This window comes from Pongo abelii, chromosome 2 (genome assembly GCF_028885655.2).
Source record: "Pongo abelii isolate AG06213 chromosome 2, NHGRI_mPonAbe1-v2.0_pri, whole genome shotgun sequence".
NCBI lineage: Eukaryota > Metazoa > Chordata > Mammalia > Primates > Hominidae > Pongo > Pongo abelii.
In genome coordinates this window covers 158097004-158124459 of record NC_085928.1, presented here as the reverse complement: position 1 = coordinate 158124459, position 27456 = coordinate 158097004, and the positions used below count along the sequence as shown (strand labels likewise).

The following is a 27456-nucleotide window of genomic DNA, read 5'->3' as shown; positions in this document are numbered from 1 at the left end:
AAATATATTCAAGGTTCCTCTATTTGTTGGGCTGCTTCTATTATAAGGATTTCCACAGTTACTATGAGTTTAGGAGATGGTGCTGAATTATCTAAGCAATGAGATTTTTCACCACCTTAGCAGAAGTAGAAGCCCAACAGAAGAGATGTAAAATATACTGAGAATTAAATAATTACAACTGGCCTTAAAATCTTATAAATTCTATAGTACCAATATGTATCTGGGAAGAGATGGAAGTACTCCTTCAGGGACTTAAAATTCTTTCTGCAACTCTCTTTCCCTGCTTTTCTAGTAAATGCAAGATACCTTGTGGACCAGAGAGATATTCTGAGTGTGGACCACTTGTCTGGATGGTTCAGAAAGAAGCTTTTTATTAAATCTGGAATTATTTTGTAATAAGATTCAAGCTCGGTAAGTATATAACAAGCCCAGAGTTTTATTTTGTAAGGAATAAGGTTAAGGACATTAGTAATAGAAAAACACAAATTTAATTTAAAACTAAAGGTGCTCCTTTGGAGAAATTTATCCCCATGGTGTTGAACTGTATTTGATTTCAGACACTGTACAAAAAAATCAGCCATGGCCTGAGTGAAAGCACAACACCATATTTCTTCTTCCATCTCCTCCAACTCAGAGCTCATTCCTGGGGGGAAGAGGAGAAGTATGGACATCTGGAAAGTATTTAAGGTGGAAAATGCATTTGCAAGTTCCAAGCCTGCACTGAGGATGGATGTTCACTATCCTGTGGGAAAGGGTGGTGCATCACAAGAAAAAAAGACTGGGAAGGACTTCAGGGGGTAAAATTTTGGAGAGGGAGGAAACAAATAAGTTATAAAATGAGGAAGGACACATGGCATAAGGAATCAGACTTGGCCACTGTGGGGCTCAATGGACTTTATTGGCTAAACCAGAGCCATGACCCTCCTCCATCCAACACTACAGGCTTATGATTCTTGCTGAAATATTTTAGTTAAGAACAGCTTAAATCTCCCTTGAGGTTCAGTGTGTTATGATCTAGATAAGGAGTGGTAAAGTAGAATTTGGGACAGAGAAAGGATACTTTACCCTGATTTGTCCCTCTACCAAGACAAATAGGGAAAGAAGGAGTGGAAGTTCCTGTTTCCTAGATCACAGAAGAAAGGAACAGAGGCCCAACTACAAACCTTGGTGAAGCATTGTGACATCAGAAACATCTCTCTGCCTTTATTTCCCTGATGACCTGTGGGAGACAGTAAGATGAACTAACAGCTATTAATTATTAAGCAGATGATCAGGTGATCAAAAACTTAATTTTGAGAGAGGAAGAAGAGAGAGCTAAAGTACATGTAGCCCAAAAAATCATGTCTTGATAAATGGACTATGTATGTGACATAGACAAAGCTTCCAGACACCAGGGACAAAGGTCAGATGCTGAAATGTAAATATGCCTCTAAAGGAAACAGTTTGGTGGAGAGCTTAAAGTGAAGGTCAGTGAAAGTTTGCCTTCCCAATTGTAACTCCTATGGCAAAAGAGAACGTACGTTGATTCTTATGAAAAGTATATTTTTATTTCAGGCATAGAAAGTAAAAGATTGTATTTCTGCTGACTCGAGCTAACTTGAGTTAATTTAGTGTTAGTTTGCATATTAGAAGTTTTAGCAAGATAAGTTTTAGGTGGAGATGTCTGCTGTTGCATGGGGAGGAAATACTACACAGCAAAGTTCTGTCAGCAAGCTCCTTATATAGAGCCAAAGCAATTTCTGTTTGCATGTGTGTATCTATGTGCCAGCTGTTCCTTGGAAAATGGCCACTTGTTATTCTTTTTGAGCAAACCCTCAGTTCTTTTAAGATACACTTGAGACAATTAAGTAATAAGTCTAAGATGTAGAATGCTTTTTGTTCCATTAGGTGATGATTTCTAGCTGCACTGCTGCTCTCTAATGGGCACCAAAAGGACTCATTTTGAATTCTGATTGAGTTTGGTTTTTAATATTGGTGTGAGTCAAATAATCAAAGCCAGCTGCCTCTAAACATCGACTGTGATGTCGACTGGACAGGGCAACGTATTCTGTCAATTACAGGAAGTATCAAGTTTCCATCTACAGAATGTAAACATCTATTAAAAATGTTGCTCTGACTTAAAAAGGCAAATTCACTATGAAGAATCAGATACTTCAACTCATTTGTTGAAAGTTGTTGGACCTTTAGTCACATTCATCTCCTGGTTTTCAGAAAACAAATTGCAAGATGGATGTTACATTTTTACACCTAAGAGAACACTTTGATGAACTTCTAAAAATCAACATTCTAGCACAGCAGAAGGCAGTGACTGTTGATAATAAAGATCGGAAGCCCCACTGTAATTAAAGCCCAAGTCTGGCACTGAAGATGTGTAGAATTTTACTACATACAGACGTCCTTGGCTCTTTGGACTGACAAAATGGAGGAAAAATGAGGTAGGCGCTGGTGTATCTAAAAGCCATATTTATATTGGTGCTTGCTTGTTTGTTTTCTTATGCCTGCCATAAGGGCCTTCATTAGCACATGTAGTGTTTTTGTGCAAATCACAAAAGATATCCCTTCTGAGTGGACAAATTATAAAAAGATTACCTCTTTATTGGCACTTCTGGTTGGCATTTATTGTACCCATTTCTTCTCTGATTTTTGACATGATTTTTCCAAGCTGGCTCTGCTGAGGTATTTATTCCTGCTCCTTGGAGTCAGCAGTGTTTTCTGAGGAAACCTAGCTCAGTGAATTTGAATAACTTGCTCAAGGACATGCCTTTATAGATGGTGTCCTACGAAGTGAACAATAAACATGTTTCATCTCAGTCTGTGCTAGGCAACACTGCCTTTTAGCAAGGATACATGGATTTAGTGCAGTTTGATGACTGTACCTGAGATGACTGGAACATTAATATTCACTCTCATTAATGTCACAGAAAATATCATCTTTTGTGACATTAAATGGATTTTTTTTCCTGGGATTTCACTGAAAATTTAAATTCAGATTCAGTAAAATTAATTTAATAAACAAATTAATTAATTAATTAATAATTAATTTAAATTCAGGTTCAGTAAACTTTTGTTGAGCACTAAATGTGTAAGTGCTAATTGATAGGGGAAATAAAAAGGCAACCCAGCTAGGCAAGATCTCTTCATCAAATAAGAACTACTTGTTTGGTGCAGAGAGCGGAGACAGACAAAGAAGACTCAATTCCTTTATGGCAGATTTTATTTGCCAAAAATTGCCACAACCATATCTGTTGCAACCATATCTTCTGTTGTACATGCTCTTCTACAATGTGGGCAGGCATCAAGAGGTAGGGTCTGATCCCTTCTCCTTGAATCTGGGTGGTCCTTGGATCTCTTTGACCAGCAGAATACAACAGAAGTGATGCTGTGTGATTTCTGAGGCTGAGTTGGAAAGAGCTAAGCAGCTTTCACTTTTTCTTTCCTGGGACCCTATCACTTGGAACTATGAGTCACCCGGTTAGAGATCTAGCCCTAACTGTGGTGGGCATGTGATGAGCAAATCAAGCCACATGGAGAGACCTTCTGTAGTTGCTCTTGTTGACAGTTACAGTCTTGAAGTCATCCTAGCTCAGGTACTAATATATTGAGAGAATGAACCTTTAGGTGATTTCAGTTCTCAGCCATCCCAACAACCTCGCCTTCAATTCTTCATAGCCCCAGATATATATGGAGCAAAAATAAGCTATCCCCACTGTGCCCTGCCCCATTCCCACAGGAACCATAAGCGTTAAAAAATTGTTAATCTATACCATTAAATTTGGGATTAATTTGTTATACAACAATAGTAACAGAAGCATTATTCTCCCGAGATAAGTCTGAAGTTGTGTGCAGCAGGAGGAATACTGCCAGAGGTCTGAAAACAGATGTACATTTTTTTTTTTCCTTTAGTTTTATGTAGCACTTTTTGTAAAGGGGGAACAAAAAGATTTTGGAAGACAAATAAGCCTATCTACCTAAAGGTCATATTTCCCAAGTGGTTTCTTACTTTGGAAATACTATAATAGAATTTTCTCAAATTGAACAGAAATATACATAAAATGTTCTAACGGAAAGAGCACAATATGTTTCAGGACAAAGGAACATTAAAAAGAAATTCCCAAGACACTGTCTCCTTGATGTTGTTTCAAACACTAACGGGAGATGAGGAAGCGCTGTTATTACTTTTATTATATATTATTTGGTGCCTGAGTTATATTTTATTCAGGAGACAAAAAAAGCCTCTATTTCTGCCCTTATGTTGTACAATTTAAATCAGAGAGACATTATAAGTGTTTCTGACAGAACACAGTGTTCTGGTTTCTTTATGCTAATTTGAAAGTTTTCAAACAACCTAATCACCACAATGTAAAGATATGAAGTGAAATGGGAAGCAATGACAGAACACTTTCCAGAGTTTCGAGTCTTTATTTCAGCAGGATAACTCTTTATTTTTAATTCTTCATAAAAGAAGCCAATTGTATCCACCATAATAGTTATAAGAATTACGAGATGTTGAGTTCAGTGATGTGCACAGAATAGTTTAAATGAATCTTAAAAAAACAAACAGAACCCTTTTTAGATTTTGGCTGTAAATATGTTAGAAAAAAAATAAAAATATAATAAAATTTACTAATTAGTTTCAAGGCCAATCTGAATTAGTAATAAGTCTGAATCACACATTATGATAAGGAAATGTGGTTTTATTACTTTACAATAAAATAAAATAACTTCTGCAGTTTGAAAGCTGTACAAGTTCTCTATGTTTTTTTTTTGTTTGTTTGTTTTTTGTTTTTTTTTTACTAAATGGCTAATTTATAACTTGCATCATTGATCAACTGACCTCTCCTGCATCTGCTGAGAACTTGCATTTGCGGAGAACTCAACAAACATGTCACAAATGACAACTTCATGTCCAGTTAATTGTCTAGGGTGTGTGGAGAATTCTGGAGAAAACAAACACATCATTATTGTCTCCAAGAGCTGAAATTCTGTTTGACAATTTATTTATAAAACACAACTAGCTAAAAATACAAAATGGTTTCTAATTCTATTTTGTGCTGTAGGAATTCTGAGAGAAGTCAGATAGAAGGAATTACTCAAGATTTCCTGGACAACATTGCCTTGACTACAGTAGAAGAGCAGAAATTAGATTTCTGAGAACATAGCACTCTATTTGGACCATAAGATAGAAAATTCTTACTTAATTTACCTTCTATATTTTAACAGCTTGAAGAAAAATTATCTTTCCAGGTATACAAAAGGTAAAGCTCGGTCCTGACTAGCATCTAGATACCAGATGATTTAATTTAAGCCACATGAATTAATGAGATTTTAAAAAATCAGCTTTTAAAATAATCATACATACACACGTTCTATAGAATATGAATGGTTAAAGTGTCAATAATAAGTACATTCAATCATTGACAATGGGGTTGGCTTGCATTAGTAGTTAATTTGGCTGTCTCTAGGACATGATACAAGAGAAAAATAGCAGGTTTAGACTCAAAAGACATGAATTTGCATCTAGATGCTTCTTTCTACCAGTTTTGTGGCTGAGAAAGTCATTTAAACATCTGTAACTCAATCTGAGCTAATGATGGATCTCAATCACATAGGACAAAGGGGAAATGTATTTTTTTGACCCTACAGTAAAATAAAATGACTTTAGTCATCAGAAAATGATCTTTCAAATACAATATCAATGACCTCTAAATCAAATTTTCCTCCTCTGTAAAACAGACCTGATAAAACCACCTCATACGATTTTTTGTGATGATTAAACAAATTTAAGTCAATAAAAGAATGTTAAGAAGAAATTTGATAACATAAAATAGGACATTATTATGATCCTTTAATTTTGTTTTCTAGAGGCACCAAGAAAAAGAAAAAACAATCTTATTCTGGAAATAAGGATTCTATTCTGGAAATAGTATCAAAACAATAGAGATTTATTGATTATCTGGTATTTCATTACTGCCTTTTTTCTGATTTAGAGAGCATATCTTAATGAATGACACTAAAATGATTTAACAATTTTGAGCAGTTGACTTAAAATGGGTTTTAAGTCAGAACAAAATGTATCTTAATTGTCTGATTATGTAACTTTATTTGGCCATTTAATTTATAGGATTTCTTTTCTAAAAGAGTTTAGTTTCCATACTGGTTACCAGTGTGTATATGAGACAGAAAAAAAGCAAAACTTCATGCTTAAGGTAAAAGTCAGTCACTTTTTTTGGAGCATTTATAAAAGTTAAGGGACTGAGTTTTCTTCAGGGCCCCCAAGCCCACTGGGTTAAATAGTTTACTTTGGCCTATATTATTTTAATTGACTTGTAATTCCCTCTGTACTTCCTTTTCTTCCCTCTGTGATTCCCAAGAGGGGACATAACACACTCTGGAGGTTGTTTTGTTTTTCCAACTTGCCTTGCAGCCAACTCTGTGCAAAAGCAAAGGAACTATTAATCGTGACCCTGGGCTTCCTTATGACATTCACATCAGTATTTTACCTAGAATCTTCCAAAATTTGCAAGGAGTTTTCAGGTTCTTTCTTGTATCACGCCTTACACACAAATCCTCCACTCCTTGAAGAGTGGCTTCTGGTGCTTTCATTTAGATAGCTTCTCAGTGTTACAGGAGAAAGTTCAATCTCCTTCATAACCTGATGTACTCTCTTACCACTCTCTCATACCCACTCAACAATTTCCCCATATAGAACTTTCTGCTTGGCCCACTTATGCTATGCTCTTTCTTTCATGCTTGAATCAGCCTAAGATGTCGGCCAGGAATACGTTTTTCCCTCTTCTTTGCAGAGCAAATGTCTGTTTATCCTCTCTATGTCTAAAGCTGTCTCCTAACCCCTTTATACATTCTTCACTTACCCTAAGGCAGGATTACTTATAATTATGCCATATAGCACTGTATAAGCTTCTCTTGGGGCAATTATCACAAAACCTTAATTTGTGTATTAATTTTCCTATTTTACCCAATAGAATGTAAGCATCTTAATAATAGAACTCTAGGTTTTATAAATGCCTGTCTCTTTTTTCTTCAAGACTTGGCCTTGGTTATGTACCAGCTATCTCCTAAATATTAAATAAAGGTGTTTTAAAATTTCTACTTATTTGCCAAAAGTCTTTTTAGATAAAGGAATAGCAAGTGCACAGGCCCCAGGCAGGAATGTGGTGCAGTGTTTGTGGACTGGCTATGGCCAATGTTGCTGATACAGAGGGGGAAGGAGTAAAGTAGTAAAGATTGGGTCACAGAAGGGCCAGAAGCCAGATCCTAAGGGGTATGGAAGACCTTGCCTTTTACCGTGGCCAGAAATTTTTAAGTGGAGAAGTGATGTGATCTCTTAGATTTAAAAGGCTTACAACAGATTCAAAGACTAGTGGCTACTAAAGCAGGAAGATGAGATAGAAGGCTATTGCAAAAATCCAGACGATGGTGCTAATTGTTTCCTGCTAATTCAAAACAAAAATGCTAATACAAACATTGTATGTGTATTTATTACTGTTTATTAACGTTTTTTCACTCTTTCTTTAGATGATAAGTCAATCTAATTAGTCATTAAAATTTTTATTCATTCTATTGTTAGTCTTAATGAATAAGACTTTTGTTTAGTGGTCTTAGTTTCACCTTATCTCCAATATCTTACTATGATTTTCTATGTGAAATTTAAGCAAGAAACTAAATCTGTTAATAGCTGTCTGGCATTATATCATGTCATTCTCTTTGTACTTAACTCTGTGTTTCATAGTATTCTAAAATGGTGATTAGTCATTAATCAGGAATGTTCTGAATGGCTTAGTGTAACTTCAGATTTTGCTACAAACTTACATTGAAATAGTGATATGTTTTTAATATCATTTCTATCTTTTTTGATTTGTATTTTTTACGTTTTTAGTACCTAAAACCACTTAGGTGTTAAGCACCAAGATAATTTTTTGATAAGCTCTACATAAATATTCACAAGTAGGTTTTTATATCCTCAGTGCACATTGTTCAATATCAACAAATATTAGATGATTAGTTACTCTGCTGAAGCATTGACCTTTCAGATAGTCACTGACAAAAAACTCTCAATGAACTTTGTACATTACTGCTTATTTGGACTGTGAATTCTAGTTCAATTGTGAGAAATGTTTATTTTCCCACCCCTGTTTATATAGTTATGCTAAAATACTTCATTGCTATTTTCTTTAACACATGCACTGAATAGAAACAAAAAAGGGAAAAGACTTGTACAGTTATTGTTATAAAACTTCTGGAAAAAGCTAACATGGAGATAGAAATTTTTAAAAAAATGAATGTCAGCATGTGTTAACCCAATTTTATGAACTAAGATTGAGAATTCACAGATGATTAACTTTGGGAAAAATCAATTTACAGGTGTCTGGCTTTATTTCTGGGTTCTCTAATTTGATCCTTTAGTCTATGTGTCTGTTTTTGTACCAGTGCCATGCTGTTTTGGTTACTGTAGCCTTGTAGTATAGTTTGAAGTTGGGCAATGTGATGCCTTCAGCTTTGTTCCTTTGCTTAGGATTGATTTGGCTATTCAGGCTTTTTTTTTATTCCATATGAATTTTAGAATAGTTGTATTTTCTGATTCTGTGAAAAATGACATTGGTAATTTTCTAAGAATAGCATTGACTCTGTGAATTGCTCTGGGCAGTATGACATTTTAACATACATCACTGATTCTTCCAAGCAATCATCATAGAATGCTTTTCCATTTGTTTATGTCATCTCTGATTTCATTCAGCAGTGTTTTGTAATTCTCATTGAAGAGATATTTCCTCTCCCTGGTTAGCTGTATTCCTAGGTATTTTATGCATTTTGTGGCCATTGTGAATGGGGTTGTATTCTTCTTTTGGCTGTCAGCTAGCCATTATTGGTGCATAGAAATGCTACTGATTTTTGTACACTGATTTTGTGTCCTGAAACTTTACTGAAGTTGTTTATCAGTTCCATGAGTCTTTGGGCAGAGACTATGGGATTTCCTAGATATAGGATCATATAATCTGCAAGAGAGATAGTTTGACATCCCGTTTTCCTATTTGTTTGTTTGTTTTTAAAAAATTTTGTGGGTACATAGTAGATGCATATATCTCTGGAATACTTGAGATGTTTTGATACAGGCATGCATGTAAAATAATCACATCATGGAGAATGGGGAATCCATCCCCTCAAAGCATTTATCCTTTGAGTTACAAACAATCCAGTTACAATCTTTATTTTAAAATGTATGCTCCAGTTATTGTTGACTATAGGCATCCTGTTGTGCTATCAAATATTAGTTCTTATTCATTCTTTCTAATTTTTGTACGTCTTAACCAACTCACTTCCCTCACAGCCCCCAGCTAACCTTCCCATCCTCTGGTAACCATCCTTCTACTCTCTATGTCCATGAGTTCAGTTGTTTTAATTGTTAGATCCCCAAAATAAGTGAGAACATGCAATGCGTTTTTCTGTGCCTGGCTTATTTCACTTAACATAATGATCTCCAGGTTCCACCCATGGTGTTGCAAATGACTGGATTTCATTCTTTTTTTATGGCTGAATAGTACTCTGTTGTGTATATGTACTACATTTTTTTAATCTGTTCATCTGTTGATGAACACTTAGATTGCTTCTAAATCAGCTATTTTAAATAGTGCTGCAACAAACATAAGAGTGCAGCTATCTCTTTGATATACTGATTTCCTTTCTTTTGGGTATGTCTTATGGATATATATCCATCAGTGAGATTGCTGGATCATATGGCAGTTCAATTTTTACTTTTCTGAGAAACTGCCAAACTGTTCTCCATAGTGATTGTGTGTCCGGCATTGGTGGGTTCTTGGTCTTGCTGACTTCAAGAATGAAGCTGCGGACACTCATGGTGAGTGTTATAGTTCTTAAAGATGGTGTGTCTGGAGTTTGTTCCTTTAGATGTTGAGATGTGTCTGTAGTTTATTCCTTCTGGTGGGTTTGTGGTCTCGCTGACTTCAGGAATGAAGCTGCAGACCTTTGCGGTGAGTGTTATAGCTCTTAAAGGCAGCGTGTCTGGAATTGTTTGTTCCTTCTGGTGGGTTTGCGGTCTCACTGGCTTTAGGAGTGAAGCTGCAGACCTTTGTAGTGAGTGTTACAGCTCATAAAGGCGGTGCAGACCCAAAGAGTGAGCAGCTGCAAGATTTATTGTGAAGAGTAAAAGAACAAAGCTTCCACAGCGTGGAAGGGGACCCAAGCAGGTTGCTGCTGCTGGCTGGGTGGCCTGCTTTTATTGCCTTATCTGGCCCTACCCACATCCTGCTATTGGTCCATTTTACAGAGAGCTGATTGGTCCGTTTTACAGAGAGCTGATTGGTCTGTTTTGACAGAGTGCTGATTGGTGCATTTACAAACCTTTAGCTGGACAGAAAAGTTCTCCAAGTCCCCACCAGTCCCAGAAGCCCAGCCAGCTTCACCTTTCACTGGTACTCGCCGTGGGATCCTGCAGCACCCAGCCTGGGCACTCTGGCAGCCCAGAGGGAGCTCATCCCAGACAACCAAGAGGAAAAGAGGGGAAGCAAGAAAGAGATGGAGGCAAACAAACAGACAGGCAAAATATCTGTGTCAGTGTACATCTTTCATCTGTCATTGGGTCAGGATCTGTGGGACAGACCCCACACCTTGTTAGATGGGTAGTTTGCAAATATTTTCTCCCATTCTGTGGGATTTCTCTTCGTTATGTTGATTGTATCCTTTGCTGTGCAGATGCTTTAAAACTTCATGTAACCCCCTTTGTCCATTTTTGCTTTGGTTGCCTGTGCTTGTAGGATATTGTTCAATAAATTATTGTCCAGACTGATGTCCTGGAGAGTTTCTCCAATGCTTTATTGTGGTAATTTCATAGTTTGAGGTCTTAGATTTAAGTTTTTAATTAATTTTTATTTGACTTTGGTATATGGTGAGAGATGGGGTCTCATTTCATTCTTTTGCACATGGATATACAGTTTTTCCAGCACCATTTTGTGGAAAGACTGTCTTTTCCCCATTGTATGTTCTCAGCACCTTGGTCAAAAATGAGTTCACTCTAGGCATGTGAATTTGCTTCTGGTTTCTCTATTCTGTTCCATTGATGTATGTGTCTGTTATACCAGTACCATGCTGTTGTGGTTACTCTGTTGTATAACTTGAAGTCAGGGAATGTTATTCCCCTAGTTTTGATCTTTTTGCTCTGGATAGCTTTGGCTATTCTGCATCTTTTGTGATTCCATATAAATTTTAGGATTGTTATTTCTATTTCTGTGAAGAATCCCATTGGTATTTTGGTAGACATTGCATTGAATGTATAGATTAGATTCCTTTGGTAGTACAGTCATTTTAACAATATTGATTCTTCCAATCCATGAACATGAAATAGTTTTTGGTGTCTTCTTCAATTTCTTTCATCAGTGTTTAATAGTTTTCATTATAGAGCTCTTTCACTTCTTAGGTTAAGTTAATTTGTAAGTGTTTAATTTTATGTGTGGCTTTTGAAAATGGTATTACTTTTAAAATTTCTTTTGCACATTGTTCACTGCTGGCATATAGAAATGAAACTCATTTTCACATGTTGATTTTGCATTGTGCAACTTTACCGAATCTGTATATCAGTTCTAATAGTTTTCTTGTGGATTCTTTAGGTTCTTCAAAATATAAAATCAAATCTTCAAACAAGAATAATTTGACTTCTTCCTTTTCAGCTTGGATGCCCTTTATACTTTTCTCTGATCCAATTGCTCTAGCTAGGACTTCCAGTACTAGATTGAATGATAGTTGTGATAGCATCCTTGTCTTGTCATGTTCCAGGTTTTAGAGGAAAGGCTTTTGGTTTTTCCCCATTCAGTATGATACTAGCTATGGGTCTATCACATATGGCTTTTATTACCTTTAGGTATGTACCTTCTCTTCCCAGATTTTTGAGGGTTTTTATCATAAAGGAATGTTGAATTTCATTAAATGCTTTTTCAACATCATTTGAAATGATCATTTGGTTTCCATTCTTCATTCTGTTGATATGATGTATCACCTTGATTGATCTGCATGTGTTGAACCATCCTTGCCTCTCAGGGATAAATCCCCTTTGGTCATGATAAATGATCTTTCTAATCTTTCTATTGTTGAACTCATTTTGCTAGAATTTTGTTAATAATTTTTGCATCAGTATTAATCAAAAAATATTTGCCTGTAGTTTTCTTTTTTTAATGTGTCTTTGTCTGGTTTTTGTCAGGATAATACCAAACTCATAGTATGAGTTTGAAAATATTCCCTTCTCCTCTATTTTTCAGAATAGTTTGAGTAGAACTAATTTTAATTCTTCTTTAAATGTTTGGTAGAATTCAGCAGTGAAGCCATTAGGTCCTGGGCTTTGCTTTACTGGGAGACTTTTTATTACAGCTTTGATCTTGTTACATGTTATTGGTTCATTCAGGTTTTGGATTTCTTCCATTCAATCTTGGTTGGTCATATTTGTTTAGGAATTTGTCTATCTTTTCTAGGTTTTTCAATTTATTGACATACAGTTGCTCATAGTAGCCACTAATGATCATTTGAATTTCTGTGGTATCAGTTGTAATGTCTTCTTTTCCATTTCTGATTTTATGTTTTTGTATCTTCTCTTTTTTTCTTTGTTAGTATGAGTAAAGATTTTTCAATTTTGTTTAACTTTTTAGAAGACCAGCTTTTCATTTCATTGATCTTTTGCATTATTTTTTCATTTCAATTTCAGTTATTTCTGCTCCGATCTTTATTATTTCTTTTCTTCTGCTAATTTTGGGATTGATTTGCTCTTGCTTCTCTAGTTTTTTAAGATACATTGTTATATTGTTTCTTTGAAGATTTTCCTCTTTTCTATGTAAGCAGTTGTAGCTATAAACTTCCCTCTGAGTACTGCTTTTGCTGTATCCCATAGATTTTGGTGTGCTGTCTTTCCATTATCATTTGCTTCAAGAAATTTATGTATTTATTTATTTATTTATTTTTTGAGATGGAGTCTTGTTCTGTTGCCCAGGCTGGAGTGCACTGGTGTGGTCTCAGCTCATTGCAAGCTCCGCCTCCCAGGTTCACACCATTCTCCTGCCTCAGCCTCCCAAGTAGCTGGGACTACAGGTGCCCGCCACCATGCCCAGCTAATTTTTTGTAATTTTAGTAGAGATGGGTTTCACCGTGTTAGCCAGGATGGTCTCGATCTCCTGACCTCGTGATCTGCCCACCTTGGCCTCCCAAAGTGCTGGGATTACAGGCGTGAGCCATCTCGCCTGGCCTGTTTCAATAAATTTTTATATTTACTTCTTAATTTCTTCAATGACCCACTGGTCATTCAGGAGCATATTATTTACTTCCCATCTACTTCTATAGTTTCAAAAAGTCCTCTCACTATTAATTTCTAATTTTTTTCCACTGTGGTCAGAGAAGATGCCTGATAGTATTTCAGTTTTTTTGAATGCTTTAAGATTTGTTTTATGACCTGAAATATTTTTTATCCTTGATAATTATTCATGTGCTGAGGAAAATAATGTGTGTTCCTCAGCCATTGGATTAAATGTTCTGTAAATATATATTAGGTAAATTTGCCCTATAGCACAGATTAAATTTGATGATTCTTTGTTGATTTTCTGTAAGTCTGTCCAGTGCTGAAAGTGGGGTGTTAAAGTCTCCAGCTATTATTGTATTGGAGCCTTGCTCTCTCTTTTGCTCTATTTTTTTTTTATGTATCCATGTGCTGCAGTGTTGAGTGCTTATATATTTAAAATTGTTATGTCCTCTTGATGAGTTGACTCCTTTATCATTATATAGCTACCTTCTTTATCTCTTCTTATAGTTTTTGTCTTGAAATCTATTTTGTCTGGTATATATATAGTGACTCCTGCTCTTTTTCAATTTCCATTGGCATGGAACATCTCTTTCCATCCTTTGTCCTCAGTCTATGTGTGTCTTTATAGGTGAAGTGTGGTTCTTGTAGGCAATAGATTGATGAGTTTTGTTTTTTCACCAAATTAGCCAGTCTATGTCTTTTGACTGGAGCATTTAGTCCATTTACATTCGATGTTATTATTGATAAGTAAGGACTTACCCTTGCCATTTTGTTACTTGTTTTCTCATTGTTTTTATGGTCTTCTCATCTTTCTTGCTTTCCTTCCTGTCTTCCTTCTTTAAAGGTGATTTTCTCTGGTAATATAATTTTGTTTCTAGCTTTTTCTTTTATTTTGTATCCGTTATATGATTTTGTTTTCATGTTACCATGAGGCTTGCAGATACTACCTTATAACTCATTATTTTAACCTGATAACAACTTAACACTGTTTGCACAAATAAGCCAAAAATAAACTAATAAAAAATCTACTCCTTAACTTTACATCCCTGCTTTTTAACTTGTTGTTGTTTCTATTTATATCTTATTGTACTGACTCTATCTTGAAAAGTTGTTGTAGTTATTATTTTTGATTGGTTTATTATTTACCCTTTCTATTTAGGATAAGAGTAGTTTACATACCATAGTTACAGTAATATTCTGTGTTTTTCTGTGTACTTAATATTACCAGTGAGTTTTGTGTCTTCAGGTGATTATTTATTGCTCATTAATGTCCTTTCCTTTAGGATTGAAGCACTCTCTTTAACGATTCTTGTAGGACAGGTCTGGTGTTGATGAAATTCCTCAGCGTTGTTTGTCTGGGAAAGTATTTCTTCTTCATGTTTATTTCTTCTTCATGTTTGTAAGATATTTTCACTGGATATACTATTCTAGTGTAACAGTTATTTTTCTTCAGCATTTTAAATATGTCTTCCTACCCTCTCCAGGCCTGTAAAGTTTCTGGTGAAGAGTCTGCAGCCAGACATATTAGAGCTCCATTGTATATCATATGCTTCTTTACTCTTGCTGCTTTTAGGATCTTTTCTTTATCCCTTGGGAGTTTGATTATTAAATGCCTTGAGATAGTCTCCCTTGGGTTATATCTACTTGGTGTTCTATAACCTTCTTGTACTTAGATATTGGTATCTTTTTCTAGGATTGGGAAGTTCTCTGTTATTATGCCTTTGAATAAACTTTTTATCCCTGTTTCTTTCTCTACCTCCTCTTTAAGGTCAATAACTCTTAGCTTTTCCCTTTTCAGGTTATTTTCTAGATCCTTTAGATCAAAACATCCATGCTTTGTTGTTTTTAAATTATTTTTTCTTTTGTCTCCTCTGTATTTTCAAATAGGCTGTGATCATTAATTCTTTCTTCTGCTTAATCAAGCTCACCAATTCTTTCTTCCGCTTGATCAATTCAGCTATTAAAGGACTCTGTTGCATTCTCTAGCATGCCAACTGCATTTTTAAGCTCCAGAATTTCACTTGGTTCTTTTTAATTATTTCAGTTTCTTTGTTACATTTATCTGATGGAATTCTGAATTCCTTCTCAGTGTTCTCTTGAATTTATTTGAGTTTCCTCAACACAGCTATTTTGAATTCTCTGTCTGAAAGGTCACATATCTCCGTTTCTCCCAATTGGTCCCTGGTGCCATATTTAGTTCATTTGGTGAGGTCTTGTTCTCCTAGATGATCTTAATGCTTGTGGATGTTTGTGAGTTCCTGGACATTAAAGAGTTAGGTGTTTATTGTAGTCTTCATAGTCTGGGCTTGTTTGTACCCATCCTTCTTGTGAAGCCTTTCTAGATATTTGAAAGAACCTGGATGTTGTGATCTAAGCTGTATTAACTTTAGGGGACACCTCAAACCCAGTAATGCTGTGGTTCTTGCAGACTCACAGAGGTACTGCCTTGATGGTCTTGGACAAGATCTGGAAGAATTCTCTGGATTACCAGACAGATCCTCTTGTTCTCTTCCCCGACTTTTTCCCAAACAGAATTTCACTCTCTGTTCTGAGCCACCTAAAGTTGGGAGTGGAGTGACCCAGGCATCCCTGTGGCCACCACCACTATAACTGCACTGCATCAGACCTGAAGTTCCCACAGCACTGGGTTTTGCCCAAAACCTGCTCTAATCACTCCCTGGCCACTACTTACATTTGTTCAAGGCCTTGGGCTCTACAATCAGCAGGTGACAAAGCCAGCCAGGCCTGTGTCCTCTTCAGGGCAGCAAGGACCTTTAGGCCCTGGATGGGTCCAGAGGTGCATCAGAGAGTCAGGGCCTAGAGTCAAAAACCTTAGAAGTCTACCTGGTGTTCTATTGTACTGCAGCTGAGCTGACACTCAAACCACAATACACACACTGTCCTTCCCACTTATCTCTCCCCTTTCCAAAGGCAGAGGAGTCTCACCCTCTAGTTACCACCACCCCAGGCCATGAGGAGTACTGCCAGACTACTACCAATGTTCTCTTAAGGCCCAAGGACTCTTGTCAGTTTTTGGTGAATGTTGCCAGGCCTGGGAATCAACCTTCAGGGCAGTGTGCTCCCCTCTGGCCCAGGAGAAGTCCAGATATGACATATGAAAATCAAGTCCTGGAATTGGGCACCCAAAGAGCCTGCTTGGTACTCTACCCCACTGTGGTCTTGCTGGTACCTGAAGCCAGCAATCCTCTGAGGCTCTCCCAAAGCCCTCTGTGTAGTACTTGGGTAACATTGTTGGTTATTCAGGGCCTAAGGGCTCTTCAGTTAACAAGTGATGAATGTTTGTAGGACTGGGTTCTTTCCCTCATGGCAGCGGGTTTCCTTCTGGCTCAGAGTGTGTCTAGAAACATCATCTGGGAGCTAGAGAGACCTGGAACAGAGGCCTCATAACTCTGACAAGTGCCCTACCCTGCTGTGGCTGAGCTAGTATCCAAGATGCAAGACAAAGTCTTCCCTACTCATCCCTCTCCTTTCCTCAAGTGGAAATAAGGGGTCTCTTTTGGAGCCTTGAGCTGTGCAGCCTGGGGTTAGGGGAGGGGTGATACCTGCATTCTCTTAGCTGCCCCAGCTGATGTGTCAGCAGCTCAGTTGTCCCCCAGTCCACTGTCTCTGGGCCTAGTTCAGCTCTAGGACTTGTCTACGAGTTGCAGTCCTTATGGCCAACAGTGCCTTTCAGGTTTCCTTGGAGACACAGAGCACTGTAGCCCTCAGTGGTGAGGTTTGTGGGGACTCAAGTTTAGACCACTAGGATCAGCAATTCCCTTCTGTCTAGGGTTGGTTTAAATGCTCCCTCCATGGTCAAGTGTCATCTGAGTTTGGTCTGGTTTCCCTTTCTGTTCTAACAGGACAGCACTGAGTTCAGTGCCTCATAATTGCTGTGCTCTCCCTCCCTCAGTGTTCAAAGATGCTCTCTGCACCAGGCAGCTGCTGCCTAAGTTGTGGGAGGGTTGACGTCGGAGATTCCAGACTGTTTTTTCTATCTCTTTAGTGCCTCTTTCAGTGATATAGTTAAAAACAGGTACTATGAGTGCTGTCCTGATTTTTGGTTATTATGAAGTTGTTTTTCTGTGTGGGCTTGTTAAGTTGGTGTTATTGTGGGAGTACCATGGGGGACGATCAATGGAGTCTTCTATTCTGCCAGTTTGCTTTGCCTCTCCTTTCTTCCTGTTTGGATACCTTTTATTTCTTTCTCTTGCCTGACTGCTCTGGCTAGGACTTCCAGCATTATGTTGAACAGGAGTGGTAAGAGTGGACATGCTTGTCTTTTTCTGGTTCTCAAGGGGAATTCTTTCAGCTTTTGCCCAGTCAGTATGATGTTGGCCATGGGTTTGTCATAGGTGGCTCTAATTATTTTGAGGTATATTTCTTCAATGCCTGGTTTGTCAAGGGTTTTTAATATGAAGGGATGTTGAATTTTATGTAAAGTTATTTCTGACTCTATTGAGATGATCATGTAATTTTTGTTTTAGTTCTGTTTGTGTGATGAGTCAAGTTTATTGGTTTGCATATGTTTAACTAACCTTGCATCCCAGGAATAAAGCCTAGTTGATTAAGATGGATTAGCTTTTTGATGTGCTCCTGGGTTCAGTATGCTAGTATTTTATTGAGGATTTTTACATCAACGTTCATCAGGGATATTGGCCTAAAGTTTTCTTTGTTGGTTGTGTTTCTTCCAGATTTTGGTATCAGAATAATGCTGGCCTCATAGAATGAGTTAGGGAAGACTCTCTTCTTGATTTTTTGGAATTGTTTCTGTAGGATTGGTATCAGCTCTTCTTTGTACATCTGATAGAATTCAGTTATAAATTTGCTGGGTCCATGGCCTTTTCTGGTTGCTAAGTGTTTTATTCTTAGAACCATCTAATCTTTGACAAAGTTAGTTGTTTTGCTTTGACAAAAACAAGCACTGGAGAAAGGACTCAATATTCAATAAATGGTGCTGGGATAGATGGCTAGCTGGCTAGCCATATGCAGAAGATTGAAACTGGATCCCTTCCTTTTACAATATACAAAACTCAACCCAAAATTGATTAAAGACTTCAATGTAAGAGCTAAAACTACAAAAACCTTAGAAGAAAACCTAGGAACTACCTTTCTGGACATAGGCATTGGCACAGATTTCATAAAAATGTCTTCAAAAGCAATTGCAACAAAAGCAAAAATCGACAAATGAGACCAATTAAGCCAAAGGGCTTCTGTACAGCAAAAGAAACTATCAAGAGAGTACACAGACAACCTACAGAATGGGAGAAAATATTTGCAAGCTATGCATTAAAGAAAGAGCTAGTATCCAGAATGTATAAGGAACTTAAACAAACTAACAAGCAAAAACCAAACAACCCCATTAATAAATGGGCAAAGGACATGAACAGACACTTCTCAAAAGAAGACTTAAATGCAGCCAATAAGCATATGAAACATAATCAACTAAATAATAATTAGACAAATGCAAATCAAAACCATAATGAGATACCATCTCACATTAGTCAGGATGGCTATCACTAAAAAGTTAAAAAATAACATGTTGTCTGGGTTGTGAAAAAAAGCGAACACTTATACACTGCTGGTGGGAATATAAATTAGTTCAGCCACTGTGGAAAGCACTTTTGAGATTTCTCAAGGAACTTAAAACAGAACTATCATTCAATACAGCAATCCTATTACTGGATATACACCCAAAAGAATATAAATCATTCTGCCATAAAGACACATACACGTGCTTGTTCATTGCAGCACTATTCACAATAGCAAAGACATGGAATCAACTCAGATGCCCATCAGTGGTGGACTGAATTAAAAAGAAAAAACTGTTTTATATATACACCCTGGAATACTACACAGCCAAAATAAAAGGAAATCATGTTTATTGCTGCAATATGGATGCAGCTGGAGGCCATTGTCCTGTGCAAATTAAAGTGGGGACAGCCATCTTGGCTCTACTCCTGTTACTGTTTTCCAAAATCTTATCTCTACTTTTTTCTTAATCCTTGAATTAGAGCTTATTATTGTTTTATCAGTCAAAGCTTATTTTGCTTTCTCCACAGATTTATCAACTTTTTAAACCTGAATGGTGATTAACCTATGCTTACAAGTTCTCAAAAAGAGTCTTTATTTATTTATTTTTTTTCAGACCCGTGGACCGAGAGGAAAAAAAGCTCCCTTCTAATCTCCCTTCTAATCTCTTTGTGTGAATGGACTTCTCATTAGTTAATTATTATTATTATTATTTTTCCTCAAGGCTGTAGTTCTTGGAGGGTCACAGTTTTTTGTGTTTGTGTGGGAGTTTTGCTCCAATTTCTTGTATTGTTTAGAATTAAGGGTTCATTCCATTTCTAAGCCCTTTATTGCTGAGATCTCTTTATTGCTGAATATCTCTTACCAGGATATTCCCAGAATAAGTTTGTTCTCCTCACTCTAAAATGGACTATTCCCCTTGATATCAGCCACTTGGTATTTCCTTTATTTTTTAATAGATTCTTTAAAAGGAATTATTTTATCCTTTTGTAGGATTTCTAGATGTTTCATTGTTTGAGGGCAGCAGGTTATTTAGTGTTGCATCTTGTCATATGCAAAAGTTGTAATCTTTATTTCTTTTTTTTTAAACCAGAATTCATTCTCTAAAAATGTTAGTGGTTAATTGAAGATGCGGAAGTAGTTGGGAAGTATGTGTAAATCTGGGCTTTTAATTTCCTATTTAGTCAAAGGAATTAATGAAGACAAATAACTTGACCATTATCGTACAGTTGTCCTTGACTGAAAAGGCATGTGTTACCTGCTCACTCTATCCACTGAAGTTCTATGATGTGAAGTATGCAATGATAACACATTTTCAATTTGCTTTTGTTTGTTTGTTCCCATTGCTTTTTTGTCCTCATTTTTCCAGGGCCTCACAAAGTTTGTGGTAAGTAATTTGTGCTAATTTTGCTGAAGGAGTTAATGAATAAATACACACTCAATATGAATATGTGACTCATGCACTATACTAAGGAACAAGAAAGTAAGGGGATGGAGTTTTTTGTTTTGCTTTCCATCTCAATATTGCAGTGGTAAATTGTTTTAACAAATCATTCTAAGTCAATCAAGTTGTAGCTCTAACATAATAATACATAGAACATTGCATCTAATGTGAATCAGCTCAAGTATCTCAAACCTCAGAATTATATTTACTTTATTAACCCATTTTTAAACTTCAGAGGTACACAGTAATTTTCATTAACATAGCTTTGATTGAAATAGTGAACTGTAAATAACTCATTGTAAGCTGGACTGACTCACTTTTTGTCAACTCACATCTTTGTAAATATTATATTTCAAATTTTAAGAAATCAGAAACTGTCTTGGATAGGTAGGTAATCCATGTGCATCTATTAAGTTTTATCATTCAAAGAGATAAATGTGAGAAAATAATGATTCTGATTGTATCTTAAAGACAGAACTATATTAGCATTGTAGAAAAACAATGCTAAAGTTAAAACTGAAAATTCTCAATAGCAGCATTTTGAGATTTAAATTTTATCTGTACTCCTGATACATGTTATTAAAATGCAGATACTTCAGAAAATCAAAACATAGTTTTTTCTGCAATAAGGTTAATTTCAGCAATTATTACTTATCATAAGTTAATTATAAAAAGAAAGACTCAAAGTTATTCATACTTAAAATAGAACAAGAAACAAATGTAGTAATAGGATATATCAAATGCGATTAAAATAAATGCAATTCAAATAAAAACCTAAATGTGAAATATATTTAAATCTCCAATCCTTGTCCCTCTTTAACAATTCTTTCGTTGTAACTCACGTGGACAGTTCTTGTTGATTGCTGTAATGAAACATAACCTCAACGTTTTTTACATCATTTGTTTACTAAGAGCCTTTGATATGACATTATACAGATACTTTTGAGATAAAAAACCTAACTTACATTAAGGACTTCAACCTAGAGCTTGGCCATCTACAAAGCTGTCTCCTGTAGGGCGGTCCATTGCCATCTGAGTCCTCATTAAAATCACCTGATCTTTGTCCAGTGTCCTCTGTGGCAACATGGATGCAGTTGGAGGCCATTATCCTAAGCAAATTAACACAGAAACAGAAAAACAAATACCACATGTTCTCACTTATAAGTGGGCGCTAAACATTGTGTACACATTGACATAAAGATGCAAAAAACAGGAACTGGGGACTGCTAGAGGGGTGAGAAAGGGAGAGGGACAAGGGCTCAAAAACTACCTACTGAATACTATGCACTACCTGGGTGATGGAATCATTTGTACTCCAAATCTCAACATCACACAATATATCCATGAAACAAATCTGTACATATAATCTAAAATAAAAGTGGAAATTATTTAAAAAAATTATCTGGTCAATCTGGCCATAGCACCACTCTGGCCCAATTAAATCAACTTTTATCCTTATAAACATGTTGTTCATAATACATACTGAGGTGGCAATATATTTTATAACAGTAAATGTATAAAGAAAAATGAAGTGCAACACTTAAGCTAGATGTGTCTACTGTTACTGCTATCCCTGAGCTTGATGCTTGGAGCAGGTGGGGGCAATTCAGGTAGGTCTGAGTAAAGGGTGGGAGATTAGGTCTCCAATTGTTTACAACTGGAGTGGGAGTTGGAGGAGCAGGCAGTATTTGGGGCAGCATGTGTTTTGGTATTTTAAAAATAGCAGTTTACGATCAAAGTAGTTTGACTTAGTAACTGTTCTCATCCTCTCCCGACTTTATTAAAAAGAGAAAAAACTGATGTATAAATTTTCTAAACTGAGGTAGTCAGTGGACCATAAGTGGATTTATTAGAGTTGCTAGAAGATTTAGTTTTTTTTTCTTTTTTGGGGAGAGAAAACTTTTTTGATTAAAAATAGAAAAGCCCAAGATGATAGTCTACATAAGGCATGGTCATGTCTTGGATAGACAAGAGGAATGAAGGGAAAAAGTTGTGATATAGTATAAAATTTAGGTTAAGGAAGGAATTAATGTTGAAGATGAAATATATAGTGAAAGAATAAGGTTTTCTAAAAATAACATAGAGAGGGGAAATTGCTCAGCACTTAACATTTTGTCCTTTTCCTGTTTGAAAGTATATTGCTCATGTTATTGGGTTGTCCTGAGTAAGAACATTCAAGTTTTGAGAAATAATAGGCATATTAATATGTGCTTACTCATTGTATTTGCTTTATAGCAAAAAGTTAGTTTCCTGACTTTTTTGCCTGAGAAAATCCTACTATTACAATATTTATGATAGATGTGAGATGTAGACTTATCTAAACTTCTACATTTTTCCATTTTCCCCTGAAGCTAATGTGAATAAAACAATGTAAAGAATAGATTACCTCTCCTTTGAAAATGGACCAGTGAGGCAATTCCTTGGTAATAACTCAACACATAGTCTACTGATACTGAATTTTTTATGTAAGACCTTACAAAAATGTGTCTGTTTATGGTCTTGGCTACCTTTCGTCTCAATGGGGATGAAAGATTATGGACTATGACTTTATATGTAAACCATCATGATGCTATCATTCTTTAATATTAAAAAATGGTTTCTTATATTGTTAGGGAGGTTGATCCCTTTAAGCATAATTTTTAATTGAAACTACATTTGGGGAATTTGTAGTTTATTAGATAAGCCTGTTACCATCTTACTGCATATTACTGTCTAGTGTCTATTTCTTCACATTTGCAGGCATGGGCCCAAATCCAGAAGGCTTAATCATTAATTCCATGTTTCTAGTGATAGCAAAAGTTATTGTCTTTATGGTCAGGAGTAAGACCTGCTAAGAGTCATTTCTCCTCTTCTTGGTGACTACACACTTGGTAATTGGCTCTAAGAACCAAATTATGAGTTGTCTCTGTGTTTATTTTCATATTGAAATGGACTTCAAAGTTGGAAAAAGAGTCAGGAAATTTTCCTGGGAAGAACTGTGCTAGATGCTCAGATGACTATGGCACAGTTTCCATCCATGAGGAACTCTTGGTCTAGAGCTGATACTGATAGTTTAGTGCACTAACAATGTGATCACAGACTTAACAGCCACTGCTCTGCAAAGGAAGGATGTTTAAACTCCATCATGAAGTCTGAGTTTCTCAGATGGCTAATGGAGTCAAGAACATTGTATGCAAAAGTGAAATAGTCCGGGGTATTCTGCAATAATGGCAAGTAACTTGCATCTGGATCATAGAGCAGGAGGGACAGTGCAGCCAGAAGTAAGGCAGGACAAGGGTTTGGATGATTTTTTTTTTCATGGAAGTAATAAAGTAGAGTAATAACATTATACTCAGCAATTTAAAAATAAGCTCTAGTAGACTGAAAGTATGGACAGACCATGTGGGAGAGTAATTAGGCAGTCATTGCTGTTATCCTGGATAAAGCTGATATGGACGTAATCCAAGGCAGCTGCCGTGAGATTGAAGAGGTGAGGGGACCCAGGGGACACTGGTGGACAGCAGGATGTGGGCAGTGGCAGTAAAGACTACAACTCAAGGATTACATTTGGTTTAGGTAAATGTGAAAGTGGTGATTTTCTGAGTAAAACAGGAATGTGTAAGCAGGAGCAAATCTGGGTCAGGCAGTGAGGTTTTTTCATGGACTTGATGAAGACAACCTTGTCTTCTCATCTCCCCACATGAAAGAGAAAGTACTCTGAAGTCAGGGCCTTTTCTAAGAGCTTGCTTTCAAGCAAATATCTTCACTTGATTAGCGTAAAGGAAGAAATCAGTGATATTTGAAAAGACGTTTAAAGACATTAAAAAAGAGAAGACATGCTGTTGAATTTCAATAAATCCTACTGTAAGGATGCAATGGTTTGATACTTAAGGGAGGTATAGGTGTTACTATTTTACTATGAGCAAAGTTTTTATTAAAAGTTTACAAGTGTAAGATGGTCTAAGACGGTTGTAGATACTTATTTGTTGCAGAGTGCATTTTCAAGTACTCTTCCCTGAGAGGCTGTATCACTTTATGCAAATCCCTTATATAGTCTTAATCACATTGTTACAGTTACTTATATTGAGGACATGAACTGTCTTTTATAAATCTCTGTATGTCTCTAACCGAATAATGTATGCGGTGTAATTAGAACATTCTAGATCCTCAAAAATATTGTGTTAATTGAAGCATCCATTAAGTAATTGAGGTACTAATTACAAATTATATAATCAATTTCTTTAAAGGATATATTTATTTCCCAATTTAAAAAATATTTATTTTCTCTTGAAATAAAATAGCATATGTATTATGAACACTTTTAAACTGTTCAGATGGAACTTTCAAACCTGTAACTGCTATACACTACTGAGTTACTTTGTCACACTTGTTGTTAATTTCTAACACTTTTCAAAATCTTTAATTATTTTGATAATTTCTTCATATATATATATTTCTTCCTTAAAATGTAAACTCCACCAGAGAAAGGAACCCACCTGTCCAATTTACATCTGTATACTCAGTGCATAGGGTAGTACTGGCTCAAAATCAGTGCTAACTATGTTTATCTTGAGTGAAACAATTAATGGATTTTAAAAATCAAATTATATGACTTTGTTAGGAAAACACGAGGCCTTATTTTTAATAACAATAAATAAGTAGATGCATAGTATAATTGTTATGAATGAAGCCTTATTTTCTACTATTAAAAAAAGTAGTAATATTTGGAAACTTTTGGTTGCCAGGCACAGCACTAGATCTTTTAGTCCTGTTAAATCCTTGGAAATCTCTCAGAAGTTTTCTAAATTCAGCATATCTTATACATGAAAAATCTGAGACTCAAAATGGTTACAAAACTTGCACAATGTCTTACAGTAGAGTCTGGATTTGAATCTAACTTTGTAGAGTGCCAAACATGTGTTTTTTCCATTAAATTGCAAAATGATATTCTTTATTGCAATTAAATTTTGTTTTTTAAAGTATCACAAAATGCAAGGGCTGTTTGAAAAACAAATATATGTACTCCTAAGAAAAATTAGAAAATGAAGATATTCTTATTTGCTTTCAGAATGGATGTATCGAATGATAGGATTTCCTATCTGGTATTTGACCAGGTGTCTCAGGCTGAAATATATCCTAATTATGTATTAGTATACATTACAGTAAACTATGCCAGACCACAAGCATGAAAGGATGTTAGACACTATACATGTCAATTATAAAAATAAGGAAAATATGACATTTTATGCCTCTGTAACTCCATTATTGACCCCAAAACAATGTGAAGAATTATTCTCTTGAGATACAAAGGGGAGTAATAAAATGAAATGTTTTCCTTTTTGTTTTCTATGGAAACTTAACCTTCTGTTTTCAATGTGTACACAGAGGAATAAATGTCACATTGCTAGAATTATTCCAAAGATTTATATTATACTTTATATTTCAAATAAACGCATCTCCCTGTAAGCCAGTTTGTATGAGTTTTTCCAGTAAGCATAAAAATGAAAACTGAACCTAAAGTCAAAATTACCTTCCTGAAGAATTTATGTAATAAAAACGCTCCTCTTTTATAAGTTGTATAGAAATATCAATAGGGCTTTTCTCATAAATGAAGAAAATGATCTTGAATTTTATATAGAATAATAAAGTCATCAATAGCCAGAAGCTTTAAAAAATGAAGAATAAGAAAAGTCTTCCTTTATAGATCCAAAACATATTATAAAGTCATTATAATCAAATCAGTGGTAGTCCAAGGGAATAAGCAAATAGATCAGTGGAATGAAATAGACGATCCAGAAACAGATCCAAGCATAAATGAAAATTCAAATGTGACAAAGGTAGACTTTTCACTGAGTGGGATGGCACAGGCACAACGTGGTAAAAGTGGCTGCCATATGAAAAAAAATATGTAAAATTGTGCCCTTGCTTCGTATCATCACCTAGAACATCATCTTCCAGATAGCTCCATATTTAAATATTAAAAATTAAATGAGTACCTTAGAAAAATATCTGGGAAGCTACATATACATCTCAAAGTTAGTGGTTTTTTTTCCAAGACCAGAAATTCAGAAACTGCTAACAAGATATAGAGATGCTTAATAATATTTTTTTAAAATATTTGAAAGTTGGAACATCAAAATCAATAGATAAATAATAGATTTGGAAAAAAGTTTGAAAAATAGATAAGAACCAAAGGATTAATATATACACATGATTTTAAGAATTCTCAAGAAAAACATACAAACCAATACAAAGATTGTCAAATAATATGAAGAGCTCACAGAAAAGAAAATCTAAACTGATAAATGAAGTAGAAAAAAATGGTTAACCCCACTACTAGTTACAGAAATGCAAGTTAAATTAATAAAGAAATATTCTTGAATACTTATCAGACTGGAAAATATTTTAAGACTTTACCCATTGTTCACAATAATGATGAAAAAGGCCAAATGTGAAAATTTTCAGTTTTTTTTGTGGGAAAGTAATTTGGCAATATACATTACAGTAAAAAATATGCAAAACCCTTTGACCCAGAAGTCTTAATTCTGGAAATCTATCCCAAAGAAATAAATGTAGCAAAACATGTGAACAAATATAATATTCAAAGTACTTTAGCACTGTTATTAGTGGCAAAATCTGAGAAATAAAGTCAAATCCCAGCACAAAGCAAGAAGCAAAAACTTTTGTGCAAAAGTGGGGACATAAATGTATGTGTATCTATATCTGTGTGAGGATATTTGTGTCTCTGTGTGTATGTATGTATATATATACACAGATACATATGCACATGCATATGTTTATATGAACATGGAAAAAAAGTAAAAACAAAAAGGAATGTATACCCAGTGTCAACATGCATTATCTCGAATGGGTGAGGTCATGTCAGAAGAAAAGGGGAGATGCAGAGGAGGGAAGAGGCAAAAACAAAACAATATATTTTACTTTTTTAATCAAAAAATTAAATATCTCATCCCATTGGGTGTGATCCAATTTAGGTATAATTACTTATGTAAAAAGAGTCAGTTTTATCCTTTGGAGTCTACGAAATGAAACAAGACATAGTCCATTCCTATCTAAGGTATACAGAAGTTTATTATAGTTATTCTTTGTAAACTGGGAATGTGAACCTTGTTGAATCACACTGCCCACCCAAATCTCTCTTCTTCTGGAATTACAGTGGTTGTTCATTATA

The 27456-nt window shown here is 35.6% G+C and overlaps 1 long non-coding RNA gene across 3 annotated transcripts in view; it reads left to right on the top strand.

Moving 5' to 3' along the window:
* The first annotated feature begins 298 nt into the window (after positions 1-298).
* LOC129058678 (uncharacterized) overlaps positions 299-27456 on the top strand; it is a 120267-nt gene continuing 93109 nt past the window's right edge. For all 3 annotated transcript variants that reach the window (XR_008523957.2, XR_008523958.2, XR_008523956.2), the window contains exons 1-3: positions 299-411; positions 1088-1466; positions 2212-2435. This is a non-coding gene — a long non-coding RNA (uncharacterized LOC129058678). The remainder of the gene's footprint in view (positions 412-1087; positions 1467-2211; positions 2436-27456) is intronic.